Genomic DNA, 10,385 nt, shown 5'->3' with positions numbered 1-10,385 from the left:
GTCTACACCGGTTGCTTCCATTCCAACGATTGTTGGACATGGCCATGTTCCTGTTAATCATGGGAAAAAACCTAAAAAATTCAATGGCATAGATTTTAAGAGTTAACAACAGAAAGTGCTATTTTATCTGACCACCTTGAATTTGGTAAGGTTTTTGCGAGAAGATGCTCTATCTCGTGGTAAAAATGAAAGTGATGCACAAGTTGTTACAGCAGTGGATGCATGGAAACATACAGACTTCCTCTGCAAGAACTATATCCTTAATGGATTGGATAACACATTATACAATGTGTATAGTCCAATCAAGACCGCAAAAGCATTGTGGGATTCGCTTGATCGCAAATATAAAACGGAAGATGCCAGAACAAAGAAATATGTTGTCAGTCGCTTCCTTGATTTTAAGATGGCGGATTCCAAAATAGTGATCAATCAAGTCCAAGAAATTCAAGTTATCCTACATTAAATTCATGCAGAAGGAATATCTTTGAGCAAATCTTTTCAAGTGGCAGCAATGTCACAACCCCACCCTGCCCCAAACAGGATAATAGTCATGACCAGCCAGTAGTGTTCAGCTGCCGAAGGCCTAACAAGATGAGACAAGACTGGACAATAATTTTGGGGCTTAAGTGGAAGTAGCCTGTTTATTATATTCATTGATATCCATTCAAAACAAGTGCATAAGTAGGACAAGAATAAACAGACATACATTTTATTTAGTTATCCTGATATTTACATGTACATACAATAAAAAGGAAAAGATACATCTACAAAAGTCACTCTTACAAAGACGAAACCACAAAGATAAAACTCTAGTTCTGAAACTGCAACTTCTCGAAAAGACAAAATAAAGTAAAAAGTGTTAGTGCAACTCCTCTTCGTATCCTTGGTTCACATCTTCACCTGCATACATATAAGGAAGGAGGGTGAGCTATTGCCCAGTGAATAATAATAAAGTAAAGTGGTAAATGAATAAACATTGTGAGCTTTTCAAACATTCTTTCAAAACAATCTATATGTCTACTTGTATGAGATAGAGCATAGCTTGACTTGCAAACAAAATACATAGTGATAAGCATTCAAGGAAAACAGGGGTTTAACAGCCCAGGTATCAGCTAAACAAAACATGATGAACTCGGCCATAATACATGATTGGATATGCCCCAAATTGTGGGTCTGGGTCCAAGAATGCCATTTAGGTACATTATACAAAAGTATAGAGTGTTCATTTATAGTAAAACATAAGAAGCTTGTAAACATAATCAAGTTTGGCATTGAAAACATAATTTGTCAAACATAACGTGACTAGATTACTACTCACAATGAGCTCTGTGAATAAGGGTTTAACCTCCTCGAGCTTGACCTATACAAAAGAAGAACAAAATATTGAAACATCTGAACAATCCTTAACTTCCTATATTAACTTATCGTGCCATTAGTCTTTAACCCTCTTTTCTACTCAAACATGTCTCAAGTGGGTTTCTAATTACATTATCCTTGGGTCTAGATGTCAAAACATACCTAAAAGTGTCCAAAGAAAACAACAAAATCAACTGGAATAGGTTGCAAAAACTGTGCTGAAAAGGACTAGTCCGCTCAAGCGGTCTCGTCACCATTTGAGCAGTGAATGAAGCTCCCTAGAAGTTCCGATCCGCAAAAATGTGCTCGAGCCACCCTTCAACTGCTTGAGTGGTCATCCAACTTAGCCAGGTTTCAGGATGGTCTGCTCGAGCGGTCTTCTCACCACTGGAGTAGTGAGCTATAGAGTGGACTTCTGCAGTTCGCGACCAATTCTGCTCCAGGCTGTTCTAGGACTTCCAAATCCAATTTTCAAGCTTTTAAATCTCAAATCTTGATCTATAACATCCTAATAATCATATATGTAACGAAAAAGTAATAAAAACTTGGTATTATACATGAATTTAAGGATTTAACAAGCAATAGATAGTTTAATTCAAGTTTCTAAATCTTTTCAATTCTTTTCTTTTAGTCAACAACTTCAATCCTTCAAAACTAAGTTCTAAAGCTTCTAAATCACAAATAAAAGGTATAAGTTCATAGCATAATGATTGTCTTGTTCAAATCTTACAGGAAATTAGTCCAAAACATGGTTTTCCTTTGATTTTCTCAAACTTTTTCCTGGTTTTCAAACTTTCCTACTTCCTTCTTATTTCAATCTTCCAAAACTTATTCCTAATCATTTTTTGTCTATGTTTTGATATGAGCATATGGAAGAGGGTTAAGTTTCTCACCTTGTAGTGATTTTCTTGGAAATTTCTAAGCTTGAATTCCTAGCTCTTTGAATTTTCCTTCATTTTTTCTCTTTTCTCTTTTCTTGCTCTTTTCTTCTCCTTTCCTTCCTTTTCTCTTGATTATTCCTAAATTCTCCAGCAATCTTCTCATTTATTTGGCTAAGAACAAGAGGCTTTATCTAGTGTACATAAGTCAAAAATGATAGATTTCATTGATTGGCTAACTTTCTTGTTTTAGCCTAGTTGACCGAGGTTAAAACTCAATAATCTAATCTTATCCTAATCATACTTATCCTAATTAATCCTAATTAGCAAAACATCAAATATCATGAAATGAACAAGTTCATTAGACTAAAGTTTTTAAGCTCCTCAATTAAAGCTTAGGGACATCCTATGATTCTCAAATTCTAACCTAAATCGTTCCATATCTTCAAGCATGCAACAAGGAATATTTCCTAAGCTTAAGTTTCCAACTAACTGCTCCCTCTCCTTTACTCCTACCAAGTTCTAGTTCAAGCAAATAAAGACTTGACATGAGATTAACATGCATGAATGTCATGATATGCATATGCATGAAGTCTCGGGTATCACAGGCTATTATTGAAAAATTACTGCCAACTTGGAGGAATTTCAAAAACTATATAAAACACAAACGCAAATAGATGTTACTAGAGGATTTGATTGTTCGCTTGCGATTTAAAGAGGATACTCATGGTTCTGAAAAGAAAAATGGACATTGTCTCATGAAATCCAAGGCAAACATTGTAGAACATAAGCCAAAATTCAACAATAAGAAAAGGAAGCATCTCAAAGAAAGCTCTAAGCAAAGTGCTAAAAGTGGACACAGTCAAAACTTTAATGGCAAATGCTTTGTGTGTGACAAATCGAGACATCGTGCCAAGGATTGTCGCAAGAGGAGGATTCAAGGGAACTACAAGAAAAAACCCGCTCAAGCCAACTTAACTGAAGAAGAGAGTCTTTGTACAATGGTTTTGTACCTGAATGTATCTAGCATCATGTCTGAAGTCAATTTGGTGGATAACCCCCAAAGCATGGTGGGTGGACACAGGCGCTACTTGCCACATTTGTTCTGAGAAAAAAATTTTCTCATCATATCATGCAACAGAAGATGGAGAACAACTCTACATGGGGAATTCTTCGACTTCCAAAGTTGAGAGACAAGGGAACGTGGCGCTAAAGATGACGTCAGGAAAAGAACTCACTCTCAAAGATGTGTTGCATGTACCAAATATTCGAAAGAACCTGGTACAAATTATGGAAAGGCTAAAAACCTTCCTATAAATATTTAAAAGTGTGAGGGTGTTTGGCTAAGGTAACATTACCAGGCCCTAAAAAGGTCAAATAGGTCCTAAAACAATTGATTGTGTATTCATTGGGTAAGCAAGAAATAGTAGTGTTTATTGATTTTTAGTACATGATAACTCATTGGTCCATGTTAATATAATCATTAAGTCAAGGAATGCTTCATTTTTTGAAAATATTTTTCCTTACAAATCCACTCAAGATATTAGTAGTCCTAAACAAACTCATGATATTGTATTTGACAATAGTCAAGAATTGGTTGAAGAAAAACAAGGAGGAGAGTTCGAAGAACAACCTAGACGAAGTAAAAAGGCCAGAGTTGAGAAAACTTTGGTCCTGACTTCCTAACATTTCTACTTGAGAATAAGCCTCAAACTTTCAAAGAAGTAATGTCAACTACTGAAGCTCCTTTATGGAAAGAAACTATTAATAGTGAAATTGAATCCATCTTACAAAATCATACTTGGAAATTGGTGGATCTTCCACCAGACTGTAAACCTCTTGGATATGAATGGCTATTCAAAAGGAAAACGAAACTGGATGGATCAATTGACAAGTACAGAGCAAGACTTGTGGCTAAAGGTTATAATCAAACTAAAGGAGTGGATTACTTCAATACCTATTCACCCGTAGCAAGGATCACATCCATTTGAATGTTAATTGTAATTATTGCTTTAAACAATCTAGAGATACATCATATGGATGTAAATACTGCATTCTTGAATGGTGATCTGAATGAAGAAATTTACATGGAACAACCAAAAAGTTTTATTGTTCCGGGCAAAGAGAAAAAAGTGTGCAAATTAGTAAAATCATTGTATGTTTGAAACAAGTACCAAAACAATGGCATGAAAAATTTGACAACATCGTTATAGCGATCTCAGTTTTCCCTTTCTGTATCTATTGTATTCCGGACTTTGGTTCCGTGGAGTTGGTAGTCGTATCTACCTTGTTGTCGTCCTTTGATTCCATTTGTTTGAGTTATAGCTTGTGTTGGGCTTGGTTGTTACAGGTTGGTAGAGCTTTGGCTCCCATTGTTGTTGCCTAATTTTTGTATGGTCCGCTCGAGCGGGTCATTCTGCGCTCGAGCGTGGTTTACACCCTTCCAATATTTCGTGTCCCTGCAAAACTTCTGCAGGTGTGTTTTCTACGCTCGAGCAGGTTTACTGCGCTCGAGTGGGTTGAGCTCGAGCGGGCTTGTTGGAGCTCGAGCAGGTAGTTTTTTTTCTGAAAAGTTCTGGGAGATAAAAATCTATGCTTGAGCGGACTGGTTTTCGCGCTCGAGCGGATGTACTTTATTCTTGTGTCTTGGCGCTTGAGCGGGATTTCTTGCGCTCGAGCGGACCTAGTTTTTTGTTCTTGACGCTCGAGCGTAATGTTTTCTGGTCGAGCGGGAATGTTGTATAACAGAGGGCAGCTGGGCACTTTTGAATCATTTTCTACACTTCCACTCTCTCTCTTACTTTTCCAAAACGCCATTTGAGAGCTTCTCTCTCTAGAACCTTGCCTTCTCTCTAGGTATTGATCTAGTAAGAGTTGTTTCCTCACCTTTGGCCTTGACAAAAAAGTTGTTGATCGTCGAGGGCTATCTTTTGATCCAAGAATCTCGGGATTTGGAGCATTTCCATTTTCTTCATCTTCTTCGTTGGGTGTCAACTTTTGAGGTAGGGATTCCTACTCACTCTTAGGGTCTTTGACATAGTGTAACATGTCCGCGAGGGACCCCGCTACAGTTCGGACTCGATTCGTGTCACAGTTCTTAATCTGAACCAAAGAGTCCAAATCTGGCAAATCGTTTTGAGAAAACAGATTTTTGAAAGAAGTGCCAAACATGGACTGCTTTGCCAGATACAGAGTCGCCACCTAAATATTTTTATGGGGGAATTTAGGAAACCCTGACTCGGTGCCAAAGGCCACGTGCCCGTCATCACCAAAGTTGCCTTGGCTCGGGAGCTTGGGTACGATTGGGGAAGGTCAGTTATGAGCCCCCCCTCTCGCCCGATCCGAAGATCGGCCTCTACTAACCGTGATATCCGTTTTTGAAAACGTTATGTGTCCTTATTCCGGTTATTAGCCTAGAATTACTATGTTATGCGCACAGCAAACAAGTATAGACCAAATCGCCTAAATTTGAACAAAACATTTCATGCTTGTTTTGAAAATGGTTTGCTACTCGCAAGTAGGCTAAAATGCAAGTTTTGCCACCCTCAAGTGGGCTTTTAGAAAAGGTGATTTTGCTACTATCTAGTGGGCTTAAAAATTCACAGCTTTAATGCATTTTTTCCAATTTAGGTAACTCAACCTCCATCCACAGGCATTCAAGCAGTTATATCACATAAGCAGCTAGCCTCATGGTAATCATGCTGTCATGGCAACACTCACACGCATGCAAGGATGCTAAAGCAAAAGAACTTACAGAGTACTCCAAGCCAAAACAGGAACTAGTTAGTAATCACATGCATGATCCTAGTTCATGTTAAGATGGTTAATGCAACACATGCAAGATGCAACTGAGATAGGCTCGGCTAATTTACGATGACGTGTGAAATGCTACAACTAACACGTATTCAATTTGGAATTGAAATACAAATGCAGTCAGAATGATGCGCCGAGCCCGGTGCATGCAAGACAAATGCATGAATGCACGCATGCATAGCATAAGATATGCTGATTTTAAATATGCCCTAGTCTACCATCATAAGCAGGTAAGTAAAAGGGAAGAAAGAAGTGGGGATTGGAAGACATGCACACACATGCACCCACACTTATTACAAGTTTACTCTCGCTCGGAGGGACCGAAAGAATAATACAATTTGAATAACGAATTAACTAACCTAGCTAATTAATTATTACAAATTACCTAATTAGTTAACAAACTAACTAAGCTAGGAAAAACAGTAAACCGCCTCGGGAAGGGAGCTCAATGCAATGCATGCTCGGTCCTGCTCGGAAGTACACTGCCGTACATGAGCTGCCTCTGTTTTCCCTGCTATACTCCTTTGAAGACTGTCAAAGTCTCAGAATTGCTTCCCTGGACACTGGGAGACACCGCCGACTGAGTAGAATATCCACCGGCAATGGTATATGGTCACCGACTGTTGGTGAAGATATCGGCCTAGGAGGGATTGCCGGTCGGCATTGAACACTGCCGGTCGGCAGATAATGCCTGCAGAACCTGCAATCGACAGTAGCAGAGGACAAGGCAGAGTATGGCAATGCAATTCAAACAATGTATGCACCAATCATATCCCTTATCATGTTAGTGACTCAAAGGGGTATGGTGATCGATTCTCGGACCACCAATCGCGCATTTCAATGCGTGATGGCCCAAAAGCCAAGTGTGCAACTTCTATATGGAATGAAATGCACAAAACAAACAATGGGCCCCAAGCTCCATCATAATCAATTCAAGAGGCAAGAGATGCATGCTAATGTAATGCAACCTAGGCATGTGAGCTAAGTGTGCAACATGATCATGCAAACAACAAAACCATGTGCAATAGGCACATGAACTAAACAAGCAAGCGTACAAGGCATATAACATCAATGTTAATAACACACATGCAACAACATGAAAGGCATAACACATGTAAATATGCAAAGCGACTTAACACAAGAAGCATGCCAAATGCAATGACACTTAAACATGCAACATGTTAATAGGCTAAGTACCTAAAAATACAAACATGTATAGCATGCAACAACATGCCAAAGGGATGGTCTTAAACTAATTTGGACAGCTCTCTACTAGGTCCAAAACAGTGGCCACAATGATGCAAGTGAGGCAACGAAATACATGGAATGCATGCACAATGCATTAACCAAGCTTAAGGCGCAAAAATGCAACTCTACCAAAGCATGGCAAGGAGGAAATATGGCATACAATGGTGCATGTTCCAGATCTGAAATGGCATACCAAATGACTCCAAAATGACCCCAAAACATGAAAACACTACCATTTAAGCATGCAAGAAGCTTCAAAACTCAAAGCTAGGCATGGGCATTGCACTACAAGCATGCATAACAAGCATTATTCGACCATGAGGCATGAAAACAGTGCTAAGGCAGTCCAAAACATGCATGAAATCAGTTCAAGGCATGGCAAAAAAATGTTAGCAAGATGGGCTAAAATAGCGTGCAACTTTGACTAGCAAACATGGGTTGTATGGCAAGTATATGATGCACATGGAATCTCACCAAACCATCAAAAATCAGTGAATCAAATATGTGAAAATAGGCCCAAATAACCACTGATATGCAACCATGGCATGCAAAAATGATGAGTTACTTTAGAGGGCCATGCAAGGAGTTATTATACACATGCAAGAGGGACACTCAATATGACCAAAACAACTCTGGAAATGGCTTATGGGCGTCCTAAATCCCACTAAAAAATGCCTGAACCAAGCTCATGAAGTGTGCAAATATAGGCCCCTTTGTAAGGCCAAAAAGGGCATCAAACAAGACAACAAGGAGAGGGGATGGCCCTCTCCTTCTTAGGACCTTAAACCACCATCCTCACCACTGAAATCCCTCAAGATTTCAGTGGTGAGGAGGCCCAAACAAGGTGGTCCTAGAGCTCACTAAAAATGCACAAAAATGAGGCCAAACAAGGCCTAAGAGGGGGTAGACAACCCCAAACACAAAAGTGTTCTTAAACAAACTTGAAAAGGAGCTAAAAAAAAGACTTTTTTCAGTTATACACTAAGCTCAAAATAGAAAGCAAGACAGGCTAAAAGTGTGTGCAAAAATGGGGAAACTAAAGCAAATAAGTTACCCTTGAAGAACCTTTGATGAACAGCAAGGTCAGACCTCTTCTTGTGATCAAAACCAGCTTAAAACTCCAAGAACAAACCCTCAAGGCCTCTCAAGTCGAAGTGTGGTGTAATGGTGTGTGTGTTGGTGCAATACTATGGTCAAAACACACTTTAAGGCTCTTAAACACACACAAATGATGAGAGAGAGGGAGATATATAGAGAGAGGGTGTATATATATCAAATATATATGCCCTAGGTCTGGTTTTTGCTGAACCAAAACAATGGAGGAGGATGGGTTTCTTATATAGGCAAAGGGAAGGGCTTGAAGCTTATAAGACAAGCTAAAAAGAAAGGGTCAAGGGGGGGCAAAGGGGGAAAGGCTTATAGAGGAAGCTAAGATAGCTGGCCAAGCTTCTTGAGGAAGCCAAGACAAGGGGTCAAAGCTTCCTCAAGAAGCCTTGAGCAAAGGGTGCAAAAAGAGGGGTCAAAGGTGGTCAAAGGTGCAAAATAGCCACACCCGTGCATGGGGGGACGGGTCTGTGCACTCTAGCTGGCACAGCTGGAATGCACCATGCTTGAGGGATGCAAAAGGGTCAAACCGGCCAGAAAAGGAGGTCGTCGGCCAAAATAAATGGCCGGTCGGCACAATAAATTGCCGGTCGGCTAAATAGATTGCTGATAGATGCTGCCAACGTCAAAAAAAGAGCCGTGGGTGTCCAAATTGAAGCCCCGGAAGTTAGATTTCCAATGCCGCAAACCTTGCATTAAAATTCCTCTTGTGAAAAAAGTTATGCCCTTTTTGGTGAAGTCGCGCAGATTCGATCCAACCGGGATGATGCCCAACTTCAACTGATCATATCCCCCCCACCCGGACTTGGCTTTAAGAGATTCTTGAGTGCAACATGAAGCCCCAGAAGTGAGCTTTCCGACGGTGGTGGCCCCATAGCTAAAATCCAAGTATGCAGATTAATAAGCCCGATTCAGCGAGGACTGCTCGACTCCCTTCTACCCGGATTCATGCCTGTCTTCTCCTCCAACTTGGTTTCTTCTCTCTTCCGCTCCTATCTTCAACTTAAAACCCCTAAGCGAGGTGTTTTGAAAGATTTTTTTCAAAGATTTCATCTCTCTTTCATTCATTTCCACTTCGTCCCTGCTCGGTTTACCGAAAAGCGCAACGTTTGACAAAATGCGAGCCTCGGAACGACGCAGAAACTTTATTTCAAAAAAGTTTTAAAAGAGAGGGTTTTAAGGTCTAAAAACCATCCAAAATAGCTTTGGTCCAAAATGGGGTGTGAATTTGAGACTTGTCTCTCCCCTTGCCGAAGAAACTGGATCTTTGCCTTGCACACCTTTTATCACCAAGTAAACCATCATTAACGCCCAAGTCTTATGGGCTGTCAAAAATGGGGTGTCTACACATAGATTTTTGGTTGTTTTGATAAAGTGTTGAAGTTGGGTAATTTTGGGACTTAGGGTTTCAAAATGTTAAAAGAGGGTTTTGTTATTTTGATTCTAAAATGTGTATTGTGGGTTTCAAAATAATGGTATTGTTGTTGGTTGTTGATATATAGACCGTTGGGTCAATATTGGGAAATGGGGTAGAAAACCCTAATTGGTTGTATAAATTAAATGGGTATAATTAATTTGGGAAAATTGTGGCTATATGGAATTGAGTTGGAAATAATGAAATTGGCTCATTATATAGTAGAATAGTGGAGTTGGATTTATTAATCTCTCACTTTTGAAAACATTGATATTTTATCTATTGGAGCTTTTATTATCTGTTTAGAAATAATTGCTTGAGCTACCGGTGGAGGGTAGTTTTGATTGTTGTAGACAATGCATGATGATTAGGTAAACTAAAACTAATCAATTGGATATGTCATAGAGTATGACAGTTGATAGAATACATTAACGTTATGTATTGATTGATTGTGTATATGACCTATGTGTATATACGTTGTGTGTGTGAGAGGAGATAGTGGATGTACTCCACGGTTTAGGGGAAGATAAGGGATGGACCTCTAAACCGGATGTTGTTTGGGAGGAGATAGG

The sequence above is a fragment of the Camellia sinensis genome, chromosome 8 (genome assembly GCF_055761805.1).
Source record: "Camellia sinensis isolate YWXY chromosome 8, ASM5576180v1, whole genome shotgun sequence".
Lineage (NCBI taxonomy): Eukaryota > Viridiplantae > Streptophyta > Magnoliopsida > Ericales > Theaceae > Camellia > Camellia sinensis.
This window is presented reverse-complemented; position numbering follows the sequence as displayed.